Source organism: Dromiciops gliroides, chromosome 3 (genome assembly GCF_019393635.1).
Source record: "Dromiciops gliroides isolate mDroGli1 chromosome 3, mDroGli1.pri, whole genome shotgun sequence".
Lineage (NCBI taxonomy): Eukaryota > Metazoa > Chordata > Mammalia > Microbiotheria > Microbiotheriidae > Dromiciops > Dromiciops gliroides.
In genome coordinates, this window is record NC_057863.1 from 598,238,262 (window position 1) to 598,259,042 (window position 20,781).

Here is a 20,781-nt window from a genome sequence, read left to right on the forward strand (position 1 = left end):
GCATACCAGAGCTGATGGGGCCAAAAATATGGAAGGTCAGATGTGGGAGGGCCCTTAGAATCCAGAATGTAAGATCTGGAAGGCCCTTAGAACATAAAATGTCGGAGCTGGCAGGGCCCTTAGAACCCAGGATGTCAGACCTGGGAGGGCCCTATAGAACATGCAATGTCAGAACTAGGAGGGCCCTTAGAACATGCAATGTCAGGACTGGGAGGGCCCTTAGAACCCAGAATGACAGAGATGGGAGGGCCCTTAGAGCACAGAATGTCAGACCTGGGAGGGGCCTTAGAACAAAGAATGTCAGAGCTGGGAGGGCCCTTTAGAATATGTAATGTCAGGACTGTGAGGATCCCTAGAACACAGGATGTCAGAACTGGGAGGGCCCTTAGAACCCAGAACCCAGAATGACAGAGGTGGGAGGGCCCTTAGAGATCATCTATTCCAAACCTCTTATTTTACAGATGAAGAAAATGAGTCCCAGGAAGAAGAAATGATTCTTCTCAGGCCAAACAAAGAAGTTTAATGGCAGAACCAGGACCAGAACCCAGGCCTAGGATTTCCTGTCCAGAGCTTATGTTCTTCTCCACATGGGTGCCTCCTTGGCAGCAGGACTGGTCTCCTAGGTTTGGGGCCTCCGGTCACCCAGGGAAAGACAGTTAACTCGTCTCTGCCGCATGTGGAACATCGGGAGCTCTGGCCCCCGATAGTGATTCTCTTCCCTGCCCCAGTCAGCTCCTCCCCAGCCTGCTCCTACCGCACGCTTTCCCTCATTGTGACCCTCTGGCATTTCTGCTGTCCTAGAATTCCTTGAAACTCAAAGAGGCTCTTACCTGCCAAGGACCAGCTCTGAGCTCATAGTCTAGAGGTTTTGGAGATTCCTGGAAGCTGAGACAACCATGCTCGTAAAAGGCCTGCAAGGAAGAGAGAGCGTATGGGAGAATGCCTCGTCTGCCACAAAGCCATCCGCCGATGCTTTCTTTGGGTTTGAAAAATTAACATTCTCTCCCTACCCGCACCCTCCAGCCCCCACCCCCAAACAATGAGCAGTAACTCTGTGAGACCCCAGGCCCAGATGTCACAGCCTCCCTCCTTAGCCAGGCTGAAATTCCCTGGCAGACAGTGCCTCAATCCAATTCCAGCCCAAATGGCTTCCTTCTTGCATGACATTCCACCTCCATAGCTTTGCACATCCCTGTTTCTGTCAAACAAATCCTGCTTCTGTCCCGGGAGACCCGAAACATCAGGGGTCCGTGGGATGCCCCTCCCCCCGAGCTGAACTGGAATAAAACCCAGAGCACAAAGCTGACCTCAGAGGGATAATGGGCTCATGGTAGGGTTTCAGACATCCTTGGGGAAGGTAATTTCAAGGCAGGCCAGTCTTCCAAGTATCCCCTCAAGTCATGCCAGAGAGGTATATACTGGAATATTTTTTCCTATAGAATCATATAGAATATGAGGGCTGGGAGTGCCCTTAGGAGAAAATGTTGGAGCTGGAGGGCCTTAGAATCACAGACTCGGGTCCAGGGCTGGAAGATCCCTCAGAAAACATCTAGCCCAGGGACAGATACTTTCTTCGGTAGTAAGCCACATGATCCGAAATCCCGATGTATGTGGGCTGCATGAATTTAATTATGGAATTGCTTACATTCAGCTTTAATTACAGTCACTAACTGAGCCTAGCTTCCAGATTGATTACATTACTCCCCCTCATACATTCTACCTTCCAGCCAAGCCAGCCTACTTGTCATTCTCCATCTCCTGTCTCTATGTCTTTGCCCAGGCCATGCCCACTCCTTGAATCCTCACCCTTGTCGGCTCTGTCTCTTAGACTCCTTTTAAGACTCAGCTCAAGTGCCACAGGTCACACACAAAGGCTTTCCTGATGCTCTGTCTCCCCCAGGCACTTTTTAGGGCCCCACACTGATATTGCCAGGTTGCTCAGCTCCTCTGTCGTCCTCCTCTTGTCCACTCTATCCCCTACTGCAACATTAGACTCAGCATTTAGGCTGCCCAGACCTGAAAGGAGTTCCCAGCTGCTCATGCTCAGATAAATGCCTCCACACTATTGCCCCACACCATGCTGTTGTATTTTCACTATTTGAATGTAAGCTCTTGAGGACAGACACTATTTGTTTACTTGTTTTTCTATCTATGGTGCTTAACAGTATCTGGGATGTAGTAAGCACATAATAAATATTCTATCTATCTATCTATCTATCTATCTATCTATCTATCTATCTATCTATCTATCTATCTATCTATCATCTACCTACCTACCTACATGCCTATCCATCCATCCATCCATCCATCCATCCATCCATCCATCCATCCATCCATCCATCCATCCATCCATCCATCCATCTATCCATCTATCCATCTATCTATCTATCTATCTATCTATCTATCTATCTATCTATCTATCTATCTATCTATCTATCTATCTATCTATCTATCTCTCCATAATATCTATCTATCATCTATCCATCTACCTATCTACCTACCTACCTATCTCTCCATCCATCCATCCATCATCTTGTATCTACTTGTGTGTTTCCTCCCAGGAGAATGCAGACCCCTTGAGGGCAAAAATGGCTTCATTTTAAAAATTTAATCTACGTGTCCTTAATGCCTGGCACATAGTAGGTGCTTAATAAATGTTTATTGAATGAATGATTAAATTCTAGCCTGACATCAAGCTCTAGCAGTGTTTAGCTACAAGGCCAACACTAGGCCCGGCTTGCTACCTCCCAGGCTAGGGCCCCCCAATAACCGATAGACAGGAAGGCAGGCTTTCCTATGAACCATATTTGACTTCTTATGGACTTCAAGAATCCAGGATTACCTCAGGTGGGAGCTCCCTGTTGGCACTTAGCCCAGCCCCTCCCCAGTGTCTTAGAAGATAATTTCATGAGTTGTCATGACCTTAAAAACTCATCTCTCTGAGGCCAACCTGGAAAGGAGCCCTCCTAAATTCTGCCACGCTGGGCCTCTGATGACACACCGTCTGGCTCTGGGCCTTTACTCCATCCAAGCCTTCCTGGTTTGCTAGGGCCTGAGAAAGCTTGTGTTCCACAGGTACAGCCTTTAGAATCTCAAGGTCATCTCCACGTTACAAAGAGGTGTTGGGCAAGGACTTTAGTCCAGGTGTGTGTGAAGTCAAGTTAAAGATAAAAAACTGTTTTGCTGAGAACCTGGGGGGTGGTGGAGGGTGGCGGGGGTGTTGTACCTCAATGTCAGCTGAGCTACATGTTGAGATCTAGCCTGGGATCTAGCCCACCCCCCTCATTATAGAGAAGACCATACTGAGTAGGCCCAGCTGGGAGGAGCCCAATTTTCCATTCAGTCTTTTTGTGTGTGTGTGTGTGTGCTGGGCAATGGGGGTTAAGTGACTTGCCCAGGGTCACACAGGTAGTAAGTCAAGTGTCTGAGGCCGGATTTGAACTCAGGTACTCCTGAATCCAAGGCCGGTTCTTTATCCACTGCGCCACCTAGCTGTCCCCCATTCAGTCTTCTACCGATCAAGGCAACATTGAAGTCTTTGAACCTCACAAGGCTCAGTGTGGGGTTCAAATCAATAACTATTAATTTCCTACTATGTGTCAGGCACTGTGATAAGCAACAAGGATAGAGACAAAAATGAAACGGTCCCTGGAACTTACACTCTACTGGAAGGTCACGGCAAATACAGTTAAGTCAGTACAAAATACATATAAAATATGTTGTTTTGTTGTCGTTCAGTTGTTTTTCAGTTGTGTCTAAGTCTTGGTGACCCAATTTGGGGTTCTCTTGGCAGAGATACTAGAGTGGTTTGCCATTTCCTTCTCTTGCTCATTCCTCCAGATGAGGAAACTGAGGCAGACAGGGTTAAGTGACTTGCTCAGGGTCACACAGCTAGTAAGTGTCTGAAACTAGATTTGAACTCACAAAGATGAGTCTCCCCAACTCCAGGCCTGCCACTCTATCCACTGTACCCCCTAAACTGCCATAGCTATTTCTGCACATGGTACCGTTTTTTTCTTGTTCAGTTGTTTCAGTCATGTCTGACTGTTTGTGACTCCGTTTGGGGCTTTCTTGGCAAAGATACTGGAGTAGTTTGCCATTTCTTTCTCCAGCTCCTTTTACAGATGAGAAAACTAAGGCAAACAGGTGCACAGAATAATTTGGGAATGGGGCAGAGATAGAGCAATTGGGAGGGTCAGGAAAGACCTCATGGAAGAAGGGACATGAGCTTTGGAGTGAGCTAGAAGAGTCCAAGAGAAGGAGATGAGGAGGAAAACATGCCAGGCATAGAAGCTGAAAAATAGACACCCTTAGTAGGGAAGAACATGTCAGAGTCACAACCTTGAGGACTGCTTGTATGCTCCTGAATGTGAGAGCTTTCCCCCTTGTCCTTGTGGTAGAATCACAGAACTTCCCAGTGGTAGATGCTCATGGCCCACTAGTCCAACACCTATCTGAAAGGAATCCCCCCCACACACACACTATAAGGTACTGACAAGAGGTTGGTCATCCAGCCTCTGCCTGAAGTCCTCCAAGGAGGGGGCACTCACCACCTCCAGAGGAAGCCCATTTTACTTGTGGACAGCCAGGATTGCTGGGAAGGGTTTGGTTTGGTTTGGTTTGGTTTTCTGACGTCATGCTTCAACTCAACTCCTTGAAACTTCTACCCATTGCTCTTGGTTCTGCCTTCTGGGGCTAATTAGAGCAAGACAGCACATGACAGCCATTCTAGTCATTGAAGGCAGTTTCTCATCACCCCCTCCGAGTCTTCTCCAGGCTAAAGGTACCTTCAATGGATTGTCATGTGGCATGGACTCAATGTCCTCCCTTATCCTGGGAGCCCTCTGGACACTCTCCAGGTCATCAATGACCTTCTCTCTCTTTTTTTCCCCTATATTTTTTGTGGGGCAATGAGGGTTAAGTGACTTGCCTAGGGTCACACAGCTAGTAAGTCTCAAGTGTCTGAGGCCGGATTTGAACCCAGGTCCTCCTGAATCCAGGGCCAGAGCTTTATCTACTGCGCCACTTAGCTGCCCCCATCGATGACCTTCTCAAGGTAACACAATACCCCAGATGAGATCTCATGAAGGCAAAGTACAGTGGGACCCACTTCCCAAATCCTGGAAATTAGACCTCTCTCTCTCTCTCTCTTTTTTTTTTTTTTTGCAGGGCAATAGGGGTTAAGTGACTTGCCCAGGGTCACACAGCTAGTACGTGTCAAGTGTCTGAGGCCGGATTTGAACTCAGGTACTCCTGAATCCAGGGCCAGTGCTTTATCCACTGCCCCACCTAGCTGCCCCCTAGACCTCTCTTAATGCAACTAATTGCATTAGCTCCTTTGGCTACTACATTATCTTACTGGTTCCTATCTAGCTTGTGTTCTACCAGAACCCCCAGGTTTTTTTTTTTCTTCAGAGCTGCCACATCTTCATACCCAAACTCCTATTGATAGAATTCCATCTTCTTAGAGTCAGTCCAATATTCTAGCCTGTCAAGACCAATCTTTATCAATGATGTCATCCACAAAGGCAGGGTTAGGAACCCTGACACCTGTGTCCCTTGCAGGAGTCTCTCAACCAGTGCTCCTCCATCCTGGAAATGCTGTGGTTGGGATGAGGTAAGTTGGGCAGAAGGAAGGATCTGAGAGTACTCTGTTCTGAGGCCATTCACGGGGCCTAATCTTGGAGGCTTTGGAGGCATCTGAGCACAAAGGACTATGGGAGCAGTGACCTTAGCTCGCATCTCTCCTGGGAGAGTTAGGGGTGACAGGAAATAGGAAAGTTTCTGATGTGTGAGTGGTGGTGGATGCAGAGGCCTGCCGTGATCATTGATGTATGGTGGATGTGTAGAGTGTTAATTAGTGAGAGTCTGAGGAAGGTTTGTTGAATTGAATTGAAATGAAGATGGGGGAATTCAAAAAGAGAAAATAGGAAGAGGTGGGGAAGAGGCTTCAAGGGAGGGTGACTTTGGGGGTTCCTCCTCTTGTACCATCCCTGTGGTATAAGGTAGATGTCTATGAGTGCTGGGTCTGTTCCTGGTTGGGTCTGGTGTCCCTTCCATGTGGTATGTACCAGGACAAGGGGCAGAAGAAGATAAAGCTGGGGTCTCGGGTCCAAATGGCCATTGCCTGTTTGAATTCAATCTTCAGAGCATTACTTCTGATGCCAGTCTCTTGAGCAGGATGCCACTGGAGGCACTGGGCATCCGTAACTCAGGCAACCTAATGCTCCCTTGTTTTCTCCCATCCTGTGTGACTATTTCTATCCCTCCCTAAGTGCACAGCACCTGTCGCTGTGTGCCTGCCTGTGGGTGTTTGTGGGGGTATGTGGAAGCACTCAGAAAGTCTGTCACATTTCAGATCGCAGACCAGGAGAAAGGATGTCAGTAGGATGGGTAATATCATGCCCATTTTGGAGACATAGACACTGAGGCCCAACGAGGCTGAGGATCTTACCTAAAGTCATACAGGCATTAAGGGCGACAGCTGAGACTCAAACCGTCTGATTCTGTTGGGTTCTTTTCATTCAACAATAGTGTTGAATGAAAATTCTTCCAGTGAATGGAAAGTCTTCTACAGCCTCTTTTGGCACTTACCACAGTGCCTGGCACATAGTAGGCACTTAATAAATGTTAATTGATTGATTTTGCTCAGAGTTTGGAAGGAAGAACAAGATGGAGGCAGCTCCTTAAGGTTTGCCAGGCATTTTTTTTTGTGGGTCAGTGAGGGTTAAGAGACTTGCCCAGGGTCACACAGCTAGTGTCAAGTGTCTGAGGCCGGATTTGAACTCAGGTCCTCTGGAATCCAGGGCTGGTGCTTTATCCATTGCACCACCTAGCTGTCCCCACCAAGCACTTTTCTTACAACAACCCTTGGGTGAGGTGAAAAAGGCACATATGCTCACCCCCCTTTTACAAATCAGAAAACCGAGGTCCACAGAATGAAGTGACTTAGGATCATTAATATAGGGATGGACGTCATTTTAGGGGTGATTCAGTCCAATCCTTCATTTTACAGTTGAGGAAACTGAGTTTCAGGGTCACCCAACCAGTAAGAGGTAGGGCCAGGATTCCAACCCAAGTCTGACAATTACAGATCCAGTGCTCTTTTCGCTCAGCTGGAGCCAGGATCTTAACTCAAGTTTTCCAATTCCAATTTTCTCCAGAACATTTTGACAAAGAGTAATGAGCTAAGCATGGACTTAAGGGAGGAGAGGGCGTGGCTGCAATACCAGTTCCAGAGAGAAGGAGCCCAACGACTGCTTGGCGGCTTCTTCCAAATTGCCTGGTTGCTTCATTGTTTCCTCCCCTCCAGTACAGTGGCCGTTCTGTCCCAGGACCTTTTAGGGCACCTCCTCCTTTGAGAATTCCTTTTGCAAAGTCACTGGTCATCCTTCGTGTCTACCAACCCTTAAGGTAACTCCCTGCTTGCTCAAAACTAGGCTTGTTACCCAATCTGGGGGAGGTGGCAGGATGGGACTCATCCCTAGGGCCCTGAGGGTCATGCCAGCAGGCCTATCCTCCCTCATGCTTAGACCCAGACCCGAGCTTCACCAGACCAGGCAGCTGCTGGAGGAGGCTGCCCCTGGGGAGCAGGGTTTGCCAGAGAATCTGCTTGGAGACAGTGCCTTCCAAATGGCAATGCCAGGGGCCAAGAAAGCTGGGAGCAGCTGCTCCAGGGCCTGTGATTACAGGCAGACCCAGAGGGCCTCCTCCCATCATGCACCGGGATCCCTGGAGTCTGACCTCACCACTGTGTGGCAATCTCAGCACTTCCATGCCTGTCCCCGCCAGGGACAAGATTCACCCATAGGTCCCTCGGCTCCATCTTACTGTCATCCACGTCAGCTGACACAGTCATAACTAGCAATTTGGGGGCTGGGGTAAGAGATACAAATGGAGGCCAGGGGAAGTAGCGAAAAGATGTTCTGGGAAGTAAGGATGGAGTTGAGGGAGAGTAGGAGTGAGGCTAGGCTAGGGAGAAGCTTATATCAGGGGAGAGAGGAAGCATGTACCATCTGGTAGCTTCCCATAATAACTAATTATTCATACTAACTAGGTGCTAAGCTTGGTTGTTTGTAAGCAACCAAGGCACTACAAATGCTACTGGCACCCTCTAAACTCACCACCCTGGTCAAAGTCCCAACTGCCATGCCCTAGTTACAGGTCTGCTTATTGAACTGTGTTCTCTGGGAAGGCCAAGGCCATCAGCACTTGTGCCTGAATTGGTTCTATAGCACTGATAGAAACCTCCCAGGTTTGAGGAAGGGGTGGGAGGGGGAGAGGACTTCAGAATGCACACAGAAGAGAAACCTACACAGCCACGGGGACCTTCCAGGGTACTATGTAGCCACAGATGGCAGAGGATGAAAGCAATAGAAGGTAGGCCCTGGACCAACAACAGCTGACATTTAGATGGTGCTTTATACTTGGCCAAACACTGTACTTCTATTACCCAGTATCTATAGAGATATAAGCAGACAGAAATACAGTGATGGTGCTAAAGGGGTGGAGAAGTTCCCAGATCAAGTGGGAGCTGGAGCTGAGAAATAGCATGACGGGACAGAGCCATGATGTGGGAGGGAAAATCTGGGTGTTACCTTTCCACTGGTATCTGTGTTGGTTTGGGGAATCACAGCAACAACAATTTATATAGCACTTTATGGTGGCAAAGCACTTTGCCAATATCATCTGATTTAATCCTGTGAGGCAGGTATTATGATTATCTGTATTTTACAGATGAGGAAACTGAGGAAGACAAAAATGAAGTGACTTGTCCAGGGTCATACAGTCAGATTTAATTTAAATTTTTTTTGTGGGGCAATGGGGGTTAAGTGACTTGCCCAGGGTCACATAGCTAGTAAGTGTCAAGTGTCTGAGGCTGGATTTGAACTCAGGTCCTCCTGAATCCTAGCTGCCCCGTATAGTCAGATTTTAACTTAGGGTTTCCTGACTCTAGGTCTTTCATTGTCTCACCCACCTGGCCTGGAAGAGGGAGCGGTCTCTCTGGTGACCCCAAGGAAGCCTCAAGATGAGACTGTCATGTGTGGGAGTTCATCAGAGTAGAGAGTTACTTGATTCTAGCAACCCCAGATGCTTGGGGTGGGGGTGAGGGGCACACAACCTTAAGTACCCTAGGTCTGGAGGATGGTATTGGTTTCTGGGGTAAGCTGTTATTCACTAGAGAGTGGAGAGTTGTCTTGACTTAAGGTACAAATCCTTTGTGTTTTTCTGTCAAGTTAAAACAACAGCAATTGGGGGCAGCTAGGTGTACAGTGGATAAAGCACCGGCCCTGGATTCAGGAGGACCTGAGTTCAAACCCAGCCTCAGACACTTGACACTTAATAGCTGTGTGACCTTAGGCAAGTCACTTAACCCTCATTGCCCTGCAAAAAAATTTTTTTTAATTAAATTAAAAAAAAAAACCAACAGCAACCACAACCAAGTCCTAGGGTTGACACTGTTAAACCAAGTGCCAGTAATAGGAGTTGATGGCCCCTTTCCCTTTTTTTTTCCAGAGACCTAGACGTGAGTTAAATTATGATATTCCCAGGAGAAACCAAGGGTGAGGGCCAACAAGCCAAATTCTGATGTTTTCAGGAAAACATCCTGGGGGAGGGCATAAGTCGAGGGGAGAATTGGGAAATACCTCCGAGGCTGGGCCCAGTCCATGTAAATGCAGGGTCTCCCCAGTTAGGTGAAGGATCTTGTCCAAACTCACTGACAGATGGGTTGTAAGTGGCTGAGCCAGATCTTAGACAAAGGTCTTCTGACCAAAGGCTTCTTGCCACAGTTTCCCAGCCTTACATTTTGAACCTTTGAGTTCTCAAGGTCACCACCCCAATGGGGAATGGCCTTGGTCTGGCATTCAAGGCCCTCCTCAATATTAATCCAGCTGATTCTATGATCAAAGCAATGCACCGAGCTCTGATCTCCAGGCCTCTACCCACCATGCCCTTCTCTGTGCCTACAGCCTAGAAGGACTGGTTTTGGTTCCCGGTTCTACGACTTCTCTGTGATGTGACCCTGGGCATGTCCCACAATGTCTCTGGCTCCCAGTTCCCTCGTCTGTAAAGTGCAGGGATTGTACTATGTTCTCTTTAAGCCCTTTTGGGTTTCTAACGTTTTATAAGATTGACGAGGGCCCCAGCTGTGAGGCTGACATGGAGTGCGGCTCCTGCTAAGGGTGGGAGAGAAGGAGAGGCAGCAGAGGCCCGATCCCCCAGGAGGGCCTAGGAGGCTTTGTGCATGAGGCAAGGTTGCAAAGAGCTAAATATAGGCTGACCCTCCACGTGGCTGCTGGGAGGGTGGAGGAGGGTGGGGGAGCCGAGAGTGGCCAAGAGCTATTTGGGAGGTGTGGAGGCTGGAGAGGGGAAGGAGTGATTTCACCTGACACAAAGATTGCTGACAGGAAGTGCTGGCACCCAGAGCAATGGGGAAAGTTCAAGACAGACGTTGGGATCCATTTCCTGGCAGCCAGAGGCATTAGGTCATGGAGAAATCTCCTCTCTTGGAGGAGGGAAGGAGCTGCTCTCTCAGCAGACAGACTCGGGGCCAATCCAAACCCCCCACCCTACCCCCTTGCCAAATAATCCGTTCTCCTTGGAGAGACAGGCCTCATTCAAGGGAGAACAGCTCCAGGATGAGCATCCTCTCCCCTCCTGACCAGACAGACACTCACCGTCCCACAGCCATGGGGATGAAGGGACTCCCCATCCTCTCACCCAAGTCCTTTCTCTCCCTCTCCCACACGTGCCGCTGAGCAGCTCCTAGAACCATCTTTCAAGTTTCAGAAACTCCTGGACCGGAGAGCCCTTCCCCCAAAGCGAAAAGCCCTTCTCCATGAGACAAACTAATAAAGGAATAAGGGTGAGGCAATGTGCTAGCTGCACTTGGAGTCAGCAATAACTAGGTTGGGCAACTCTGCCCGAACCCCTTACGAGCTGTGTCGCCCTGGGCAAGTCACTTAAACTCTCTGGGGCCTTGGTTTCCTCATCTGGAAGACCTGATGCACCCGATGATCCCCAAGGTGCCTTTCAAGCTCTAAACCCAGGCTCCTGTAACATTGCACGTTGGTTAGGGCTCTTTACAACCACAGAATCTCAGAGCTGGAATAGAGGGGATTCAAAGAGCATGTAGAGCAACCCATCAGCCCCTGAGTGGGCATTCCTGATCAGGGGCCAGCCAATCTCTATTTGAAAAGCTAGAGTGATGGGGCGGTGGGAGGACAGGGGGAAGGGAACAAGAGAATCTCTACCATCTGAGGTAAAGCCATTGTGCATTGGGGCAGCTCTGACTCCAGGCCATTTATTCCTTATATTGTGCCCACATCTGCCCTTTCACATGTATAATGTCATTTACACAAGGGCCAGAAGTAATTACCCCCATTTTACCGAGATGGAAATGAAGCTTCAGACCAGTCAAGGGAAGCACCCAAGGGTGGTAAAGATTAGAACCCAGTTCTAAGGACAAGGGATCTTTCCACTGCTCCCACTCTGCCTCACAGTCAGAAAGGGGAATTCTCAAGCATCCTGAGGCCCTCTGGAATTCAGTTCAGTCCAACAAACCTTCATCTTAATGGATGTCTGCAAATAAACATAGTGCCTTTGATTGTGCCAGGCACTGGGAAGAGAAAGATAGAGTTGAATTAGAGAATTTTGGAGCTACAAAGACCTTCGAAGGCTAATTCACTTCTATTCAATCAGGGAGACCCTCCATACTATTTTCACTGAGTGGCCATCCAAGCCTTTATGGGGCAACTAGGTGGCACAATGGATAGCACTGGTCCTGGAGTCAGGAAGACCTGAGTTCAAATCTGACCTCAGACATTTACTAGCTTTGTGACCCTGAGCAACTTGCTTCATCCTCATCTGTAAAATGAGCTGGAGAAAGAAATGATGAACCACTCTAGGGTCTTCGCCAAGAAAACCCCAAATGAGGTCATGAAGAGTCAGACATGACTAATCAACTGAACAACAACATCCAGCTTTTGTTTGAAGACCTCAAATGAGGGGGAATGACTTCTCTCTCCAGGCAGCCCATCTCACTTTTGGATCGTTGTGGTTGTTCAATCAATCAGTCAACAAGCACCTACTATGTGCTAGGCATTGGAGATACAAAGATATAAAGGAAATAGTCCCTGCCCTCAACAAGATAACAATCTATCAAGGGAAACAGCACGTACATGGAATCCAAGTTGCCTTCTCTGTAACTTCCCCCCATATTTGCTCCTATTTTTGTCTTATGCCTCACAGGAAAAGTCCAATTTCTTTTCCACATGATGCTCTTTCAATTCAATTCAATTCCATTCAATAAGCATAAGAGGCAGACTGGGCTAGTGGCTTAGAGTAGGGAAGACTTGGGTTCAATCCTATCTTTGGACCTATTGGGTGTGTCACCCTGGACCAGCTCTCTCAGATGATATGCTATAGAATGGTTGCAACACAGGTCAGAAACAACAACAACAAAAAAAAACCAAACACAGCAACAGGGGCAGCTACGGTTGCGCAGTGGATAGAGCACTGGCCCCGGATTCAGGAGGACCTGAGTTCAAATCCAACCTAGCTGTGCGATCCTGGGCACAGTCACTTAACCCCAATTGCCTCACCAAAAAAAAAAAAAACAAAACCAGCACACATATATTAAAGTATTATGGGAGGCAACTGGGTGGCACAGTGGATAAAGCATTGGCCCTGGATTCGAGAGGATCTGAGTTAAAATCTGGCCTTGCATACTTGACACTAGCTGTGTGATCCTGGGCAAGTCACTTAACCCTCCATTGCCCCACCCCCAAAAAAGTATTATATTCAAACCACTGGTGCTAGGCATTGGAAAGAAGGAAGGAAACAAGCATTTATTCAGTGCCTACTAGATGCCACCACACTGTACAAATATTGCCTCATTTGAGCCTCATAACAACCCGGTGAGGTAGGGACTATTATTATCCCCATTTTACAGTTGAGGAAACTGAGGCAGACAGAGGTAAAAGTATTTGCCAGGGTCACACAGTCAGAAACTATCTGAGGCTAGATTTTACCATAGATTCTGTCTCTTGGAGAAGGAAATGGCAAATCACTCCAGTGTCCTTTGTAAAGAAAACCCAAATGGGGTCATGAAAGAGTCAGACCATGACTAAAAAACCCAACTAAATGGTTTTCTGATTCTAGGATCAGCCTCTTATACCTGCTCCACTAGCTGCCTCTACTGGCAATATAGAACAAGAAATCAATGAGCATTTATTAAACACTACTGTATGCCAGGCATGGGGGTATTAGGCACTGGAGACACCAAAGGCAAAAATAGTTCCTGCCCTCAAAGAGCTTACATTCTGACGGAAGAGGCATATATATATGTGTGTGTGTGTGTGTGTGTGTGCTGTGTATATACACACACACACATACATATACATATATATATATACATATACATATGTGTGTTGTGTAGGCATGTATATATTTATATGGGTATATTCAAGATACATCTAGAGTAGATACTCTGTGTAGTAGAACCAAACTGCTCCCTGCCCCTCAACGAAGTTTCTTATATTCAACTGGAAAGAGAGTCTAATCCTGAATTAATGACCCTCAGAAGCAGACTCTTCAAAGAGGCTGGGGAGACCATAGGATCAAAATTTGGAGCCAGAAACTACCTTAAAGGCTGTCCAGTCCAACTTCTCTCTTGAAAGATGAGGAAACTGAGTCACAAAGAGATGAAGTGACATAGGGACAATCGGCAGCAGCAGTGGGATCTGACCCAGGTCCCCTGACTAAATCCAACCTCTTCCCCCCTGCTCCATTCTGAACTCAAGGACTATCGTGCTGCTGCCACTGAACTAGAGCACCTACTCAAGCTGTCTTGCACATGCTGCCCCCAGAAAATCCTGTTCCAGTCTATGGAGGAATAAGTGAATAGGAGGGAAGCTAAAATGTCACCATAATCCTTCAATACATATTTACTGAGTCATGCCCTTTGTGAGACACTGTGGGTAAAGAAGTGAGGGGTGTGTGTAGGGGTGAGTGGGGTTGGGGGTAGGGAAGAGAGGGAATGGATAGCAGAGGTCATGTCCCTCCTGGGGGGCAGCTAGGTGGCATCATAACGCACCAGAGCACTGGGCTTGGAATCAGGAAGACTTATCTTCCTGAGTTCAAATCCAGCTACAGACACTTACTAGCTGTGTGACTTTGGGCAAGTCACTTAATGCTGTTTGATCAGTTTCCTTATCTAATACAAATGAGCTAGTGAAGGAAATGGTGAGCCATTCTAGTATCTTTGCCAAGAAAACCCCCAAGGGGAAGAGTTGTACACCACTGAAAACAACAGAACAATAACATTGTCCTCCTGCCCTGATCTCAAGGAATTTACAGAGCCTCAGACTTGGATAAGATCTTAAAGGACAACTATTTTCATCACTACTCAAAAAAAGGGCATCTTCTTTAGAGTAACAGAGGACCTGCGTTCAAATCCCAAGTCTGCCATGAACTACCTGAGATACCTTAGGTAAGTCCTTCCTGGGCCTCAGTATCCTTGTCTGTGAAAGGAGGGGTAGGGACTAAATGACATCCAAGGTCCCTACCAAAGTCCCCTGATCTGGGGTTTTCTGATGCCCAGCAAGTGTTTGTGCAGCATCTGCTTGAAGACTTGTAGTGAGAGAGAAACTACTGCCTCCCGGGGAAGTCATGCCATTTGGACAGCTCTGACTTGTTAGACTGTCTGCAGAGGATGGATGGACAGACAGATGGAGAGATAGACCAAATGATGGGATGGATGGATAAATGGTAGGATGGATAGATGGATGGATGGATGGATAGATAGATAGATGATAGGTGGATGGATGGATGGATGGATGGACGGACAGAGGACGGACAGACAGACAGATAGACAGACAGAGCCGACCGAAAGACAGATAGATAGATGTATGATAGATGATAGATGGATGAATGGATGCATGATAGATGGATGGATGTATGTATGGATAGATAGATAGATAGATAGATAGATAGATAGATAGATAGATAGATGGATGGATGGACGGATAGATAGACAGACAGACAGACAGACAGACAGACAGACAGACAGACAGACAGATAGATAGATAGATAGATAGATAGATAGATAGATAGATAGATAGATAGATAGATGTATGATAAATGGATAGATGGATGGATGGATGAATGGATGGATGGACGGACAGATGGACGGACAGACAGACAGACAGACCGAAAGACAGATAGATAGATGTATGATAGATGGATAGATGGATGAATGGATGGATGGATGGATGGATGGACAGACGGACAGATAGATAGATAGATAGATAGATAGATAGATAGATAGATAGATAGATAGATAGATAAATAGATAGATAGATGGATGAATGGATGGATGGATGGATGGATAGATAGATGATAGGTGAATAGATGGATGGATGATGGATGGATGGATGATGGATGGATGGATGGACTGGATGGATGGATAGATGGATGGATAGATAGATAGATGATAGATGGATAAATAGGTAGAAGGACAAGTGGATGGACTAGCTAGATAGGTGGGTAGATAGCTAGCTGGAAGGTTAGATGGATGGCTAAGGGATGGATAAATAATGAATTGATGATAGAGCATTTATTAAGCATTTCCTAGCTTCCATGCACTGTGCTAAATCCTGGAATACAATACCAGCTAGCAAGGTAACATTTGTCCTCAGGGGGTTTCTATTCTAATGGGAGAAGATGATACAGAAGGGAGAGTGATAAAGAGGTTCCTTATTTTGAGCCACAGCCTGTCTGTCTCTCCACAGTTTTCTTCTATTGTTTTTCATCCGCTCTCAGGCAAGCAAAGCAAGTCAGATTCTTTTCCCAGCCCAACAGCCTCAAAGGCAGTTATTAGGAGGGGAGACAGTCTGGCATAGTGAAAAGAGCATTGACTGTGGAGTCAGATGACCCAGCTCAGATCTAGTCTCTGAGTCTTCCTGCTTGTGAGGCCTCTGAGGCTCTCTTCCAGCTCTAGACTTATATCCCACACAGGAGGCAGCACAGGGCAATAGAAATATCATGGATGAGGAGTCTGAGGGCCTGACTTTGAATCCTACTGGCTCCATCACCTACTACCTGAGCGATGGTGAGAGAGTCATTTCACTCTCTTGGACTCAGGTTTCCCATCTATAAAAAGAGAGGGTGGAACCAACCACTGGACCTCTAAAAACCCTTCCTGCCCTACATCTAGGGCCCCGTGCTCCCCCTTCAGCCCCTCCCACACAAAACACCTTACGTGTTCCCTTTTTCAGGTAAACATTTCCAGGTCCTGAGATCCTCATAGGGCGTGATTTCCACTTCCTCCCCATGAGAGTCACCCTCCATTGAACCTTTCTCAGGCTTCACAGCATTCTCCTTAAACTGTGGCTCCCAGACCTAAACAGAGGTGGTCTGACCATAGAGAGAGCAAGGGGGCATCACCTCCCTGTTCTTGGACACCCTGCTTCTGTTAATAATTAGAAAACGACTTGAGGCTACATCCCATAAGGCTCAGTTGATGTAGGGTACGCTTAGGGAAGAGTGAGTTCTATGTATGCGGGAGGCAACAGGAAAAGCTTCACAGTTTTGAAGATAATGATGACGGTTGATGATGATAGCTGATATTTATATAGCACTTTATTTATTCATTCATTCATTCATTCATTTATTTATTTGGTGGGGCAATGAGGGTTAAGTGACTTGCCCAGGGTCACACAGCTTAGTAAGTGTCAAGTGTCTGAGGCTGGATTTGAACTTAGTTCCTACTGAATCCAGGGCTGGTGCTTTATCCATTGCTCCACCTAGCTTCCCCTATACAGCACTTTAAAGGTTTCAAAGTGCTTTAAGTGTATTATCTCATTTGAATATTACAATAACTCTGTAAGGTAAGAGCTGGAAATGTGATTATCTCTATTTGACAGATGAGGAAACTGAGGTTGAGAGGTGAAGAAAGTAGGGTCACCCAGTTAGCAAGTATAGAAATGGGTTCTGAAACCAAGACCACCACTCCCACCACTGGGCCAAACTGGAGTCATAATAACAGTAGCAATCATAACAGCTACCATTTCTCTAACACTTAAATACTTCCTGTGATATCTCATGGGCCAGAGAAGCAGTGAATGCCAGCACCCAAAGGGACCCAGAGAGCTGAGCTTTGGAGAGGGTGTGAGCCCAGTTCTCCAGATTCCTGTATTTTCCCCTGTCCCACAATCCACCTGAGACTAAAAACAGTTTCTTCCTGTCCTTCTTCCTTCCTTCATTCCTCCCTCCCTTCTTTCCTTCCTTCCTTTCTTCCTTCTTTCCTTCTTCCCTCCCTCCCTCCCTCCCTCCCTCCCCTCCCTCCCTCCTTCCTTCCTTCCTTCCTTCCTTCTTCCTTCCTTCCTTCCTTCCTTCCTTCCTTCCTTCCTTCCTTCCTTCCTTCCTTCCTTCTTTCTTTCCTCCCTCTCTTCTTTCTTCCTTCTTTTCTCTTTCTTTCTTTCTCCTTTCTTTCCTCCTCCTCTTCCTCTTCCTCCTCCTCCTCCTCCTCCTTTGTAATAGTATATCTGAGGGTGCCTAAGTTAAAGAGGGGACTAGAAATCATGCCAGGGCAGGAAATACAGGTCTTGTACATTCTAGGAAAATATTAACAAGGTAGAATCATCAGATCATTGATTTAGAGCAGAAAAGGCCTTTAGAGTGACTGAGTAGAACTCCTTCCTTTTTAAAATGGGAAGTGTGGCTCAGGGATGTTAAATGACTTGCCAGGCCCACACACCCAAGAAAAAGCATTCCTAAATGACTACTATGTGCCAGGCCCTGTGCTAAGCACCAAGATACAAAGAAAGGCCCCAAATGGTCCCTGTCTTCAAGGAGTTTCCAGTTTACTGGGGGAGACAACATGCAAACAACTCCATACAAACAAGATATGTATGGGATAAATTGTTGGTAATCTCCCAGAGAAGACTTGGCATTAAGAGGATCAAGAAAGGCTTCTGCAGAAGGTGGGAAATAGCTGGTAAGTATTCCAGGACCTGGTTGAACCCAGAGCTCTACCCCACTACACACCTACCATTTCAATATTTGAAGCTACCAAGAGCTTGACCCAAGGAAGCAGAACTCTGAGCAACGCTGGGGAAGTCGACGCAAGGCAAAATTGCTAATGATCACAGCTGTCCAAAAGCAAAATGGCAGCCTCTGATACTATTGGCTCCCCATCGCTGATGGTCTTCAATCAAAGGCTGAATGGCCACTTGTCCAGGGATACTGTGTGTGTGTGTGGGGGGTTCCCCTTTGATGAGGTTGGACCAGATGACCTTTGAGGCCTTAGTTCCAACACTAAGATGTTCTATCTCAACAGGGCTGAGTACTACAGTGGTGTTTAATGGATATCTGTGGATGGATCATCTGGAAATGGGCCTCATAGTGGTTACGGAGGTGGGGCCGCCGGAGCTAGAAAAGCTAGAATTGGCAGCCCACCGAAGCCCTCCCCATGGGGGTCTGGGAGCAGTCCCAGGAAAGTGAGCTGAGCTCCACTCTGTGCTAGGCTCCCAGCTCTCTCCTCTTTGTGGCACCTGTCCTGACATCAGCTACATCCCACCGACTCTTTCCTGCCCAGGAACTCATCTCCAATTGTTTGGGGGCCTCTGGGCGCTTGTCTCCTCAGCAGTAATCTATGATTATGACGATGAGCACGACCTTCTGTGGGAAAAGGGAGGTCCAAGAGGAGGAGTGTAGCCTATTCGATCATTCTGGCTGGATATTTTAAATCAATAATTCAAAGGGGGACAGGGGGTGGGGGAGATGGGCTTGGAAACACTTCTTGGGGTTTTTCAGAGAAGGAGCTCCCTCCAAATATCCCTCCCCCTCATCCCGGGGCCAGGGGCGGGTGCTCTCCTCACGATAGAATGTCAGTATGACCCAGGGCTTCTTCAGTCCTAGAGTTCACCTTGGGGGCTGCTAGGGGTAGGGGGGGCTGGGCTCTTCCTTTGGTCTCAAAGTGCATTACAGTTGGGGCGATCTGGCCTGGCATGAGAAGGAGGGTGGTCTTCAGTGACAGGAGACAAAACAGCCTGTTTGCATCCTGGGACGGGTAAGAACTCTGTTGCCTCAGCCTGAAAAATTAACTGCTATATTTAAAGCATTGTTCGGTTGTTATGGCAACGAAGGGCCTAAGAATAATATAAAAAGAAATGATATGCCAGGTTGTCATAGGCAACCAGATTTTAAGGGGAGGGGGGTGTATGGCAAAGTGGGCAGTGTGAAGTTCAGACTCACTCCCTTGCTCCCCTCCGATGCCATCTGCCCCTCCTCCATCTCTGAGGCCCCTGGGGTAAGAGGGCACCACTGTGTGGCCTGACACTTGGGCTCCGGGCCCAGGCCCAGAGCAAAAGGGAAATCATTCTCCCTTGGCTATTGAGCCTGAAGACAAAAGTGGTTCCTTTTCCTATTTGCTGGGCACCTGACCCCACCTTTGAAACCTGAGCCTGAGGCTCCCTCCCAAACAGATGGCCAAGGAGATGGTCCAAAAATAACCTCCCAACCCCCCCTCCCTTCCAACCTGGGAACACTACCCCCATCCCCAGCCTGGCAGACTCCCTAAGGGCACCAAAGGCAGCAGATGGGCAAGGTACAGGCTAAGTGCTGAAGATGAACTTATTGATCCCTAGGCCTAGATGTTAAAGCTGGAGCCCGGCCCAGGACTGAGTAGAGGCAATGTGGAGTGATGCAGAGTACACTGAACTCAGGGTCAGGAAGACTTGGGTTCGAATCCTGCCTCGGACATGTGCTGTTTGACCCCAGGTAGATCACTTCAACTATCTGGGCCTCAGTTTCTCTCCCAACTCAAAGTCTTCTCAGGTCCCTTCCAGATCTAAATCTATTATCCTAGAGGGTCCTTGGCACTGGAGCTCCTTCCAAAAGAAGGGGAATGACAAACGGGGAGGGGCAGGAAGACTCCTAACAGGTGGAATTCATAGTCTAGGATGGTCTGATTCTACCTTCCCTAAATATGAGCCTCAGCTGTCCCTTCAGGGGTCTCTTCTGAGAGTCTGGGGGCAATGGGGGAGGGAATCACAGAATGGAAAAGACTGCAGGGGTCCAACTGAGGAAGGGACCAAGCGCTCTTCTACACCATCCTCTTCAAGGGATGGTCAGCCTTCATCTGAAGAACGTAAGCAAAGCAGAATTACTAGTGCCTGCCATTAGAGCATAAACTGCTAGAAAAGCAGGCCTTCACAGCAAGCTTGATCCCGCCTCCTGGCCACTTCCTCTGTTGTTCCTGGTTCTGCCCTTGGGCCCGGGGTTTGCTCGATGCCTCTCTGCTGTGATGGCTCTCTCAAGTCCCCAGATAAAGCGCTCACATTTCAACCCCTAAATCAATCACTTTCTTGGCACAGGAAAGTCATCTCAGGACCCTAGACCTAATAGACCTAGCACCTAGTAGGCACTTAAATGTTTGCTGACTTGACTTGACTTTCCAGGCCAAACATCCCGGGGGATTCTTCAGGGATCCCCATATGCCACGGGTTCAAAGAGCCTGTGCCCGACTTTTCTGGGAGCATGTCAGGAGGCTGAGTCTTTCACCCTAACCCAGATGCCGAATGTTAGGACAAAGCTGTTGTCTCCCATGGCAGAAAGGGACGGAGAAAGGGGTGGGGGGGGGGTGGAAGAGGGAGAAAGAGAGAGACAGAGACAAAGAGAGACAGAAACATACCTGAAATCCAAAGTCCAACATCAATAGCCTTCTCCTTTAAATGAGGTGGCCCAGGCCACAGCAGCAGGGGTCATATGGTTACT

The 20,781-nt window shown here is 47.7% G+C and overlaps 1 protein-coding gene across 1 annotated transcript in view; it reads right to left on the bottom strand.

Moving 5' to 3' along the window:
- HIVEP3 (HIVEP zinc finger 3) overlaps positions 1-20,781 on the bottom strand; it is a 502,456-nt gene that overhangs the window by 221,223 nt on the left and 260,452 nt on the right. The window contains 1 exon segment of the mRNA XM_043993099.1: positions 831-911. The gene's annotated coding sequence lies outside the window, so the exon portion shown is untranslated.